This window comes from Lygodium microphyllum, chromosome 23, assembly GCF_053477565.2.
Source record: "Lygodium microphyllum isolate KBCC chromosome 23, Lygodium_microphyllum_v1.1.10, whole genome shotgun sequence".
NCBI lineage: Eukaryota > Viridiplantae > Streptophyta > Polypodiopsida > Schizaeales > Lygodiaceae > Lygodium > Lygodium microphyllum.
Window position 1 is genome coordinate 57,894,596 of NC_141157.1, and position 13,491 is coordinate 57,908,086.

A 13,491-nucleotide genomic window follows, 5' to 3' on the forward strand; every position below is an offset into this window, starting at 1 on the left:
CCCTTATTCAGACATAAACTTGAGATGGCACCCCCAAGTGCTAGTTGAGGTAAACTCGAGTAAAAAATTGCGCAACTTCGTCCTAATCAAGAACGACAGAGGAGACATTCTAAGAAAGCAAGAAATAGTTTACAAGAACCTCCCAAATTCTTGTTTCAAATGAACAAGGGTATTTCATAAGGGATTTCCCAGAATGGGCTAAAGAAGAGGATGGTAGTAACTCGAAATCAAGGGCTAAAGAAGGCCAGGAAGCTGGTGTAAATAAGGAAAAATGCGACAACTTCCAATTGGTTTAGAATAAGAAATCAAAACGTTCCAAACCAAAGGGTAAGGGCAAACATGCCTCCATTTTAGCCTCTAGTAATAGATACTCTCCACTACTTATGAGTCTGGAGGACTCTGAAACACAGATCATGCCTAAAGGCAAAGCACACTCACTTATGTTAGATGCGGTTGAATCAACTAACGATGATTTTATTGATGGTCGTCAAATTTTCAACAACTCTGTTGATGGTTCAGAAAAGTTCTCGGAAATTAATCCCTGTCCACACGGCGAGACCATGCAGGAAGGGGAGGACCTAGAAGAGGAGGAGGAAGAGAGTCTCCCCTTCTCCAACCATAATGTGGGCCATCATGAGCTCACTCCCCCAATAACGTAAGGATAGAATATCACAAAGAAGACTATAATGGGTAGATTGGCCCACTCCAATGGAGACGAACAACATTAGCTGTAAACGGGGAGGCATTCTAAGGTAGGAACCGGGCCGGGTAGCCCTGTGAACACCTCGAGTAAAGACCAAGGTAAGAAACCAAATAAATTAGGTAAAAAATGAACAACATAAATATTATTTCGTATAATTGCAAAGGACTCTCAGAAAAGTCCAGAGCTTTAGTAGTTTGCAACTGGCTATTTCAGAATGCCATTAACTGCGACATCATTTGCCTCCAAGAAGTCAAAACAATTGGTAAGCATTTGGAGAATAACCTCCACTCCATTAATAAAGAATATACATGGTACTCAACCAATCACAGGAGGGGGCGGGGGGGGGGGGGGGGGGAGGAGGAGTTGTAATCGGTGTTTACTCCAAACTGCAACCTTACCCCCAAGAAGTTCTCATGGATCTCGATAGTCGGTGTTAGGATCAAGGACAGTGAGGAGTTTGCAGTAATCTCAGTATATGCTTAGGGGAACAAATAAAGATAAACCTAGAATATGGGACTTGATCAAATTTTTAGACTGCCCGATAACCCTGGCAAGGGATTTCAATTTTGTAGAAAAATTAGACGAACATTTTGAAGCTAATGGAAACATGATCTCCGGTAAGGAGAGAGACTCTTCACTCAATCTCAAAGGGTTCTAGAGCCTAAACGAGCCTAACTTGGAGGCTGACTTCACATGGTCGAAATAATCAATGTGGGAGCCTCCTAAGGAAAGACAGACTTTATATATTCTATGTCACAATAGGACTACTCTCCACCTTTGTTGATGCCAAGACCAAGACCTGGCACAACATTTTCCTCTCTGACCATAAACCAGTCCAACTTACCCTATCCATTGCTGATCACACTGTTAGAGCAGGGTGGTTTCACGCAGATTAGGTCCTTGTTCTAGCTGGACTTCGTCTAGAAAACCTTGGAGGACATAAGGAGGTGGAACTTCACACTTCCCCTTACCCCGGTTAAGGCTTGGGAATCAACAATTAAGGACACCCAGAGATTCCTGAGAGAGGCCAAACTTCAAATTACTAAATAGAGAAGGTTATCTTGCTGGAAAAAGCAGTGGAAGATGGACAGATTGAAGCGCAAGATAAACTATTGGAAACTAAAAGCCAGCTTTGCCCTTAGGTGTACTTTCGTGGATGGTGGGTGGGAAAAACTGATCGTCCCACAAAATAACAATTTAAGTTACTCAAGCTTAAGAAGGAGAGGGACAAAGTCCCACTCCTCATAAAATATGACGGTGTCTCGCATGAGGAAAACCTTGAGATTGCCTTCAACTACTTTTCAAAGATATTCAGCCAACCCTCACAGTCACACCCGGTCAAGACTGCTACGAGGGCAGAAATAGCTAGATGTCATCAAACAGTAGTCCCGGAATCCATAGCAAAGCTACTGGAAGAAGACTTAAAGGACAGAATTAAGGGACACCATAGGCTCTCTCTCAAAAGGAAAATCTCCAGGCCTTGATGGCCTCCCCAATGAATTCTTTCAAGAATTCAAGCGCTTCCTCCTCTCCCCTGTTACTAGGGTTTAGAAGGAGACTGTAACTAAAGGGACTCTTCCTTTATGCATCAATGAAGGGGTGGTCAGGCTGATTCCTAAGGACTCCAAGGAAGACCTAGCTAATTGGAGACCAATCATGTGTTTATCAATAGCCTATAAAATATTTTCCAAAACTCTTGCTAGAAGGCTAAATACCCATCTAGATAAATGGATCAGACGCGAACAAAAAGGGTTCATCGAAGGTAGGTACATTTTAGACACAATTATAGGACTGTGGGAGGGGCTGCCCAAAGAACCAATCAAGACATCGTCTTCCTTAAGATCGATTTTGACAAAGCATATGATAAGATAGAGTGGGACTTCATCCGATAGTCCCTCCACGATATGGGTCTCGGGTGTAGATTCATCAGATATGTTAGTGTGCTGTTCGACAACGCTACATCTAGAATATCCATCAATGGAGAGCTTACCAAACCTTACATCCTTAGAAGATCTATTTGACAGGGATGTCCCCTGGCATGTCTATTGTTCGCCATAGCTATGGATGCATTAGGATGGCTATTAGAAGACCAACTCATCTAGGGCAATATCTAGGGTATCCAACTTCCAAACTCAGTTAGACAAATACTACTTAACCTGTTTGTAGATGACACAAATGCCATCGTCAAGAATGATGATCTCTCACTTAAAACCTTCTGGATGTGCCTCCACAAATTCTGTCTAGCTTCAGGATCTAAAATAAATCATGCTAAGACAGGCATTCGGTCCATGCTAGCCCCCCCGCCCCAATGGCTGTTGGGGATGAAGGCTGCCAAGTCATCCCAGAAGGGAAAATTTTCAGATTTTTAAGTATTTTGATGGGATTTGGAGTCACATTAAAACAAATATGGTAGTGGGTAATGGACAAGCTAAGTGTTAAGCTAGATCGTTGGAAGGGCTTCCAAAATGGGATGGCCACAAGGAAGCTTGTCCTACACTTTGTATACTCAGCCTGTATTTACTTCCTTGCTTGCTGGAAACCTAGTAATACATGGCCTAAATAGTTAGATGCCTTGTGTAGGAACTTTCTAGCGGGGGGGGGACTTTCATGGATATAAAATACCTAAAGTAGCTTGGAATACTTGCATACTTGAAAAAAAAGGGGTGGCCTAGGACTCCAAGATATAAAACTCCTAGCATCTAAACTTGTTGCAAAATGGATTATTAGAAGCCCCAGGGGCCATACTCTTGAATCATAACTTCCAAAAAGGAGTAGTCTACGAGGGGACTACCTTCCAAAATCTACCGGTCACCAACATCGTCTTTAGTCAAGCATGTTTCTAGATCAAAAAGCCTTCCAAAATCTATCGGTCACCAACATCGTCTTTAGTCAAGCATGTTTCTAGATCAAAAAACCTTCGTAACATCTCAGGAACATGTGGGAGGCTCAGCTACAATATAAGTTAGAGTTCCCAATTGAAATTAAAAGACAAAAAATTCAAGCATGGGCATCGAATGACTTAGTCTGGTTCAGCCTTATTGTACCCCCAATCGAGGAAGATTTAGCCAAAACAACAGGCAAGTTCCAAAAGAAAGGCATCTACACATGGAAGAAGCTGTGGGATATCACACAGAAGACATGGAAATCACCAACAGTCCTCAAAATGGAGTTCAGACTCAACAATCAAGACCTCGATACAATCAAGGATAGAATTAATGTATGGGATGCTTCTAATTCTTGTTGGATGCTTAGTAAACTATAGGCTAAAGTAGAGGACATCTGCTGGAAAGGAAGATTTCGACTTCTCCCCCTCCCGCCCCTCTGATGGACATACATAAGACTAGTGGGTAAGCTCAATAAACAGTGGAACATGCAGTGGTTAGAAGTTCAATGGTACTACCTATTTGAACAAGCATGGTTGGTCTCCCTCCCCCCTAAACAATCAATTCTGTTATGGACTATCCTTCATCATGATGTGTGGACTAATGAGAAGGTAGCCTGTATTAGCAAGGGGAATGGACTATGCCCTAGGTGTGGTCACCGGTCAGAGTCCATAACCCACCTATTTATCTCATGTCCAGCTAACCAAGAGTGCCTACAAGAACTACACAAAATCCTCTTTCCCCTTCACCCTTGCTCTCTCTCGTGGAAAGAGATCCTCCTAGGAGAGGCTAATCGTCTCCTCCCAGTTATGTGGATGGTGATAAGAGGAGGATATTTATGGGCCATTTGGACCTCTAGGAATGACTTTGTTTTTAAAAGAAAGTGTACTAAACCTAAATGTACATTTATCTCCCTTGTTTCGTGGCAGGTGTTTGACATCTATACGACCATATGCAAAGAAGAAGCTGCAGAGGGTCAACACTCCAATGGGGAAGAAGGATAGGAAATTCACAATGCTTGCTAAAGAAAGGGAAGTTGTTGAGGTACTCCTTTTCTTAAAGGAAGCCATCATGGAGGCCCGTCTATGGCCCTAGGAACTTAGTGTGCATCAACCCACAATAGTCAGGCATCCTCTTTTGCCTCCATGCCTCCTGCCTGTGTCCAAGTGGCACATAGTCCACCTCTTTTTTCATCCAAGGACCACAACCCTTCCCCTTGTAAGCTATATTTGGTTGAGGATTCGCTACCTCACACCCTTAGACTCTTAAACTCAGTCAGACACAGTTTCATCTCTCCGTTTAAACCAAAGTGGCGCTACTCCTAAGCCAACCTAGGTTGAAACCTCTCCTTGTATAGGTCCATCTTTACTTAATTCAACTTAATGTATTCACAAAAAAAGGGACATATGAACTTAATTAATTCGACTTAAGAGAACATTTGCCCTTGCAAGAGTCCTTAGTTTATGAGTGAGCGAGTTGATGATGGTACAAAATATTTGACTTTAATTGCTTCCACTTGAGATAACCTTGCCCTTAGAAGAGTTAGTGTATTGTTTGGCAAACATGGAGGACCAATAAGTTCACAAAGGGAGGATGCTACAAGATTGATAGCTTTGCTTATTGATAAACCCCATTGAAGACCAAAGATGAAGAACACAACATTAAGATTATAGTAGCCCTTTGGGTTAATGCAAGTAGTTCACATGGATATCATGGTTCACTTTTCAATGTGCCACCAAATAAAGGACAATCCTACATTTTGGAATTTGGAGAGGCCGTTTCAAATTAGCATAATAGTCACATTTAGTAAAGAATAGATTGCAATACATAAGCTTTGCTTTTGCATGAGTCTTAATTTGTGGTGCCTACTCTAGATACTAGTGTAATGACCAACTCCATTAGTTGCTTTTCAAAATGGTGGCAAAGACACAAGTGCACATTTATTTGAAAGAGATCATGGTTTTGTTTGAGAAACATAAAAACAAGATGCAAAATAATGAGGGAGGCTATGCAAAGAAGTTTTAGACAAGCTCTCACTATAATTTGCACATTATGAATAATGATAACATCATGAACTTCTACGAGAAGGGAGGGACCATATACCTAACTTGATAGCCCCCTAGCCCCAACATCACCTAGGTAGGTATTCTTAAGCAAAAGCTCATGATATTGAATGCTACAAGGAAAAACAACATAATAGAGCTCCTTTTCCCACATGGGAAAATGCCAAAACCTTCTTATGATGGTGGATAGAGATGGAGACAAAGCCCATGGGGATGAAAAAGAGGTATTGGAGAGAGGAGAACTTGCAATATATGCATGGGGAATAGACAATAACACAAGGTTTGTATAATGAGCTCCACAATAAAGCCTCTTTTTGTGCATGGATTAAAGGATTCTCGTACTATATTACCAACAATGCTCTAGTCATCTTAACAAATCATGGACAATTTACCTCTATACTTTTAGGGTTACTTGATTTAGGGAAATTTAATGTGATTTCTACAACCAAACTTGGATTTAACAAGGTTTCATAATATTTGTTTTGACAGTTACATGATCAATGTTTCAAAAGCATTTCAAAACCAAAAAATTGTCATAAAATAGCAAGGTAAGATAGACTATATTCACCTTATAGATTTATTTTGGTTCCTAAAGTCCTCAAGTCTTTTGTTATTAGTTGAGTCACTTGAGTCATCTGATTGGCTTCTTGACAAGTGGTTTGTTGTGTGATCAAATGCATCATGTTAAAGATATAAATTAAAAAGTGCAACCTCATGATTTCATTCTAGTCCAAATAAGAAGAGATTTCAAATTTGAATTTTTTTTTTTGCTATACTCAATTCAAAACACAATCAGATGTGAAATAGGCCATGGGTTCGCATGTGGTATCTTTTGACATCAGATTGAGATTTAAAATGATACTTCAGATGCTTTTGACTAGAAATATCATCCTTGGCTTGCTCCTTTGTACAATTTGACTTAGTTGAATTAATGAAAAATCAAGCCCCAATTCATTTTGCTAAAGTATTTTTGTTGAAGATTCTATCAGCCATAACTTGAATTGGGAATTAAACTTATCAAAAGTAAAATATAGTTGCCTTTTAGTCACTAAGATGTATGCCATGGTGCTGCCCATGTTTGTAAGGTCCTTTCAGTTTGGTGTAGGTACATGCAAGAGGACACATTTTGCATACGACACAAAACATTGAAAATATGGGGTTGTAGGTTTTGATGCAAGACATGGCTATACGTTTTCGAAATTAGTCCTTGAGTCCATGATTTGTGTTTTGAAGCTCATCTTGAAGCACATTTTCTGTGTAATTTGCATGCAAAATAACTTACAACACCTTTAGAATCTATTTCTAGGTAGCTTCACACAAACTTCATCTACATAACTTATGACCTAATTCTCAAAAGCACTTTTTCAAATATGGAGGGCATGCAATATTTGGTCTCTAAAGTGCTTAACTGTACAAGATTCTACTTTAGATGGACTTACAAGACTTTTCAACTATTTTGCATGGCTTTTGGTGGGGTGCTCAAAAGCACTTTTATAAAGATAGAGTGCTTACAAGTACTCTAACATGCTTATAAACATTTAAAGTACTCTCATCTAGCTTTGACAAATCTCCAAGTGAATGTGGCTAACGCCTTCTTGGTCCAATAAGACCCCAGAGCCTGTGAGAGAAGTGGATGTGGCTAATGCCTTCCTGGATCCTAATACCCTAGAGATTGGTATCTCTGGATTGAAGGATATTTTATGGTGGATGCATTGATTAATGGAGGCTCATTAGTGAATATAATGATGGATGTGACAATGAAAGATCTAGGCAGCTTGCAAGGCATGTAGCCTACACTATGGCTTATTAAACTAGTAGACCAAAGCAAAATTATGCCTTTGGGCATTCTCCCATATGTGAAGAGAACCTTGGCAGGAACAGACTGTCGGTTGATCTATTTGGTGGTAAAAAAAAATTATTACGAGACCTCATACCCTCTACTACTAGGAAGATTATGGCTTTTTGAAGCAATAGTACGAATCAATTAGTTCTAGGGAATCCTAACCCTAGGTAAAGGATCTAACAAGGTGATAATGAAGTTGTATGGCTCCCAAAAAGGTAATGGATCCACCTCCATCAAAGTTTTAATAGATTCCTCCAATGAAGTTACAGATAGCACATCAACAAATGAAGAAGTTGTCAAACATATCTTTTCCAAGAAAACAAAGGCACAATCCTTGATAGTGGGTACTATAAGCCAACTCCCGAAAGAAGAAAAGTCCTTGTTGATGGGGGTGAATACCTGCTAGTAATGACTTTTGAAATTATTGTTGACAGTGAGATATAGGTATGGTTATTCTCCCTATTACATGGCCACAATAGAGCCAAAGACAAAAGCAAAGATAGAGACAAACACATAACAAAATATAGAAGTAGAGCTAAATGTAAGATTAGAAGTAGAAGATGCAACAAATAGTCTATTTTTCTCCTATAGAGCCTCTACAAAGGCAAAGCCAAAGTTTGAAGAGGATGATGATGAAAGTCAAGATGAAGACTATGAAAGCAAGGTGGAGAAAGCTATATAACCAAATGAGAATACTAATGAAGAGGAACTCCCAAAAGCTTTGGAAATTAAAGCTCCTATGCTGTTGGATAGAATGACTCTAGTACCCTTTGGACTGGTAAATGAGTCACATCATAGGTAAAATCTCTATAAGAAATGGATTAAGAAGAATACACCTTCTTTCAATAGTGACTTTTATCGCCCTAATGTGCTCTTCTCAAGAAAGGATGATGATGATGATGCACCTTGCCAATAAACACTAGTCTTGCAACCCCAGTAGAACTCAAATAGTTCATGTAATGTGACATTTTTGGAGGCATCCTCAAAGGATGAGTCCCTGAGTCAAGAAGTAATTAACTCTCCCATACAATATGAAACAACCATGATACCATTTCAACATCCGAAAGAGTTAGCCGAGTCCCCATGGAAAAAAGAAGCCACTTCCGACGACGAAACATCAGGCGAGAAGGCTACTCCCTTGAAGGAGTTGAATCTATACCCAAAAGTAGTCTTGTGGGACCTTCATCCATGAAGTGGAAGGTGAAAATCAATTAATTTTTGTGGATATAGATGGTACTAACCTTCACTTGAAGGTGGGTAGTACCAATCTTCTAATAGAGGAGCTATCTGTCCAGTGCAACCTACTAAAGGAAAACTTGAATATGTTCGCATGGTCATATAAATATCTAAAGGGGATTGATCCTATGGTGTGTCAATATTACATCGACCTAGCGCTTGATGCCAAACTTGTGAGGCAAACACAGAGGTGCATGAATCCAAATTACTTAGCCCTAGTGAAAGAAGAGTTGTTGAAACTCCTTGAAGTTGAGTTTATCTATCTAGTGGCCAATAGTGAATGAGCTTCACCCATCATAGTAGTACCTAAGAAGAATAGAAAGTTGTGAATATGTGTGGACTTCTACAAGCTGAATTCCAAGACAAAGAAGGATCGGTTCCCTATTCCTTTCACATATTAACTAAGACATAGTGGTGGGATATGAGCTCTATTCCCTACTGGATGGATTCAATGGGTACAACCAAGTCCAAATAGTAGAAGAAGACCAATCCAAAATAACCTTTACAACAAAATGGGAAACCTATACTTATAGAGTGATGCCGTTTGGGATCTATAATGCCCCTACTACCTTTCAAAGAGTGATGATGGCTACATTCCAAAATCACATGTATGATTTCATTGAGGTATACCTGGATGACTTCTATGTTTATAGCTTAATTTGTGAGCATTGGGCACATTTGGAGCAGTACTTTGATCGATGCCAGGAGTATAGGATCTCCCTCAACTCGGACAAATGCATCTTTGGAGTCTCTTCCAGTAGTTTTTTTGGGCCACACATTATCTCTACACAAGGGATAACAACAGACTCTACCAAGATTAAGAAGATTGCAGCTCTAACCATCTTCGCCATACAATAGTACCTCCCTTGGCATCTCTAGCAGAGAGAAGAAGAAGCTTCCGTTGGAATTATCCCCCTACACCCTATTAGACGACGCTTTTGTACAAGAAAGGCAAAGATGAAGTGCTCAAGAGATGAGATTGGGATCATGTTGAAAGCATGCCACGATGAGCCCTTTGGCGAACACTTTGTAGGAGAAGCGAGAGTCTGAAAGGCCATGCTTGCAGGTTATTGGTGGCCTACACCGCATAAAGATGCCTATGAATATTGCAAACATTGTGATGCTTGTCAACGGATGGGAAATGCTACCAAATCTAATGCTATAACACTACAGTCCATCCTTTCCCTTAAGTCGTTCAAGAAGTGGAATATCAATTTCATGGGCCCCATTGATCCTCCAATAAGAAGGATGCAAAATCGATATATCTTAATATGTATGGACTGTGATGAAGTGGTGTGAACCCAAAGTGCTCAAATGAGATGATGGTAACAACGTGGCCCTGTTTCAATATGAGAGTATAATCATTCACTTTGGCAGTCTCTTAGAGTTGGTTAGTGAGATAGAGGCACTCACTTTCTAAACAAGATTATGGAAGAGCTGACAAAGTTTTACAAAACATGCAATCGCAAGTCCACACCCTACTACCCTAGAGCCAATGGCCAAGTCGAAGTTACTAATCGCATCCTTTGTTCAATCTCGACAAGGAAAAATGCTGCACATTGCCGTGATTGGGAAGCTCAACTTACAAAGGCCCTCTAGGCATATAAAACCTCCCATAAGACTGCTATAGGATAGATATCTTTCCAACTGGTGTAAGGCATAGAGGTAGTCTTCCCTGTCGAGTTAGAGCTACCTTCTTTGTGAGTGGCTATCACTGAGTGTTTGGGAGATGTTGAGTCACTACATCACCTCCTTTTCCATTTGGAATATTTGGACAAAATACGCTAGATGGCCTTATAGTATATGGAAGCCACATAGCTCGATGAAAGGTTTACCATGACACCAAGCATAAGGAATTCAAAGAAGATGACCTAGTCCTTGCCTATGATTCACACTTTGGCAAGTTTCTAGGAAAGCTCCAACAACATGGATGGGCCCCTACAAAGTCCTAGCAATCAACCCTAATGACTCTTTTTAGATACAAGCCATCGATGCCTTTGAAAATCCCTTCCAAATCAATTGCTATCACTTGACAAAGTATTATCCTCCCTAGGGATCTTGACAATCATAGTCAACAACCCTTTTCTCCCTTGGGCATTGATTGTGGTGATGCTTTGCATACTCCTATTGATAGCCCCCATTTTGCTTTTGACAAGATGGTATTGTTCTTTTGGCCCGTCAGCCCCACCTTTCGTTCTTGTGCTATTACCTTCCTACTCGATCACAAATGTGGTGTGGATGGTTTTGATGAATGGATCCCCGACCATTGAAAAAAAAACATATAAGTCATGGGAGAAAAGGACTTTGATCCCTACCATGCCAACCTACTCTTCGAGAAGAGGCGATATCATCCTTGGGAGTAGGTAGAAAAATAATAATAATAATAATAATTTTTTGAAAATATACAAATTATTATGGGAGAAAATGAAGAAATTTCCTATCACAATTGAAAGGTGAGAAGGATCGAAGCTTGCACGCGAGCTATGGCGAGAGAACAAGAGCAAGAAAGAGAGAGAGAGAAGAAATGGGAACTCCAACAGTCACAATGTGTGACCGGGCCTTCCTTTATTCAAATTGTCACTAAAAGAATAAAGAATAAAGTGACGTGACGGGCGCTCGCCACCTGCAGTGTGCAGTGGCCGGTACTGTCAGTGTAGTAATACACGGGGCGGCACGGCGGAGGCGCCTTTACCCCCAACAACCTCCCACTTAAAGGCGAATCTGCCCTAGTGAGAGAGAAAAGAAAAAAGAAAAGACAGTACAAATGTACATAGGTACAAGGGATGAGGAAAGGCAACATCTCATCCAATACCCATCAATCTCCTAAGGAAGGCAAAGCGCTCAGTAGTGAGGCTTTTCATGAGCAGATCTGCAGGATTCTCGTCAGTGGAGATCTTGACAAGGTCAATAGACTTGTCCTCCACAACACCACGTATGAAGTGATACCTCACCTCAATGTGTTTTGTCTTCGCATGGAAGACCGGATTCTTAGCCAATTGAATGGCACTCATAGAATCCGAATGCAGTGTAGGTATAGCATCAATCCCAAGGTCAGCAACTAGACGGCCTAGCCATATGGCCTCCTTGGATTGATGCAGTGTAGGTATAGCATCAATCCCAAGGTCAGCAACTAGATGGCCTAGCCATATGGCCTCCTTGCAAGACTCAGTGGCTGCAACATACTCGACCTCAGTGGTAGACAAAGCCGTACACTTCTGAACCCTGGACATCCAAGAGACAGCCTCTCCAGTATAGGTGAATACATAGCCAGAAGTGGATTTCCTACTATCTGCATGTCCTGCATAATCGGAGTCAGTGTACCCCATGACCCCTGTATCCTGGCTGCCATAGCAAATACACATATCTGCTGTGCCCTTCAGGTACCTCATGATACCCTTCACGGCATCCCAATGTCTGCTGCCAGGTGTAGCCATATAGCGTGCCACAACACCAACTGCATGCGCAATATCTGGACGAGTGGCTATCATGGCATACATCAAACTGTCCACGGCTGAAGCATAAGGGATCTTGGCCATCTCGGCCCTCTGCTCATCTGTCTGCGGACAATCGGCCTGTGATACCTTCACATAAGAAGGTAATGGACAACCAATAGGCTTTACGTCCTGCATGCGGAAGCGCTCAAGGACTTTATGAATGTACTCCCACTGTGAGAGATACAAAAGCCCTTGATGCTTATCGCGCTTAATGTGCATCCCAAGTATATGTGAGGCCTGTCCCAAATCCTTCATCTCAAAGCTCTTTTTCAGCTAAGATTTAAGAGCATCTAGCTCATCATGAGCTTTCCCTGCTATCAGCATATCATCAACATAGAGTACCAAGATAAGCAAACTGCCATCACGGGCTTTCTTCGTGTAAAGACACGGATCCATAGCACTCCTGCTGAAGCCCTGTGACTGCATAAAGGCATCAAACTTATGATACCATTCCCTAGGTGCCTGCTTCAAGCCATACAAGCTCTTCTTCAACTTGCACACTAGGTGCTCCCTGCCAGGTTCTGCAAAGCCCTTAGGCTGATCCATATAGATCTCATCATGCAAGTCCCCATGTAGAAAAGCCATCTTGACATCCATCTGATATAGATCTAAGTCAAGCTGTGCAACCAAAGCCAAGACTAAGCGCAGGGTGGTCATCTTAACCACAGGAGAGAAGACCTCATCAAAGTCCACACCATGTTCCTGCTTAAAACCCTTTGCTACCAATCTAGCCTTGTATGCCGGCTTGGGGTGTCCAGGGGTACTTTTCAGCTTGTACACCCACTTGCATGGCAAAGCCTTCTTGCCCTTAGGCAAGGCAACCAAATCCCAAGTCTCATTCTTATGCAGGGAGTCTATCTCAGACTGCATAGCCCTCTCCCAAGAGTGACTATCACCCCTGCGCATAGCCTCATCATAAGTGAAAGGCTCTCCTGCATCTGTAACCAAAACATAATGCATAGAGGGCTGAAATCTGTCAGGTGGACGTTTGTCTCTAGTAGACCGTCTCACTGCAGGCTCTGCTGTCTATCTAACTGCCTGTCCAACACCCTGGCCATGTGGAGGAACTGCTGTAGGCTGTGCTGGAGCTCTAGGCTCCTCCTGAAAGATCACTCTGCGGATCTCAACCACCTTTTCAGGCTGCTTGTGCATCTTGTCTTCATGGAAGACGACATCATGGCTGCGTACTTTTTTCCGCGCCTGCGGATCCCATAGGCGATAGCCCATCTCTCCTAACTCACCATAGCCAAGGAATATGCATTTAATGCTC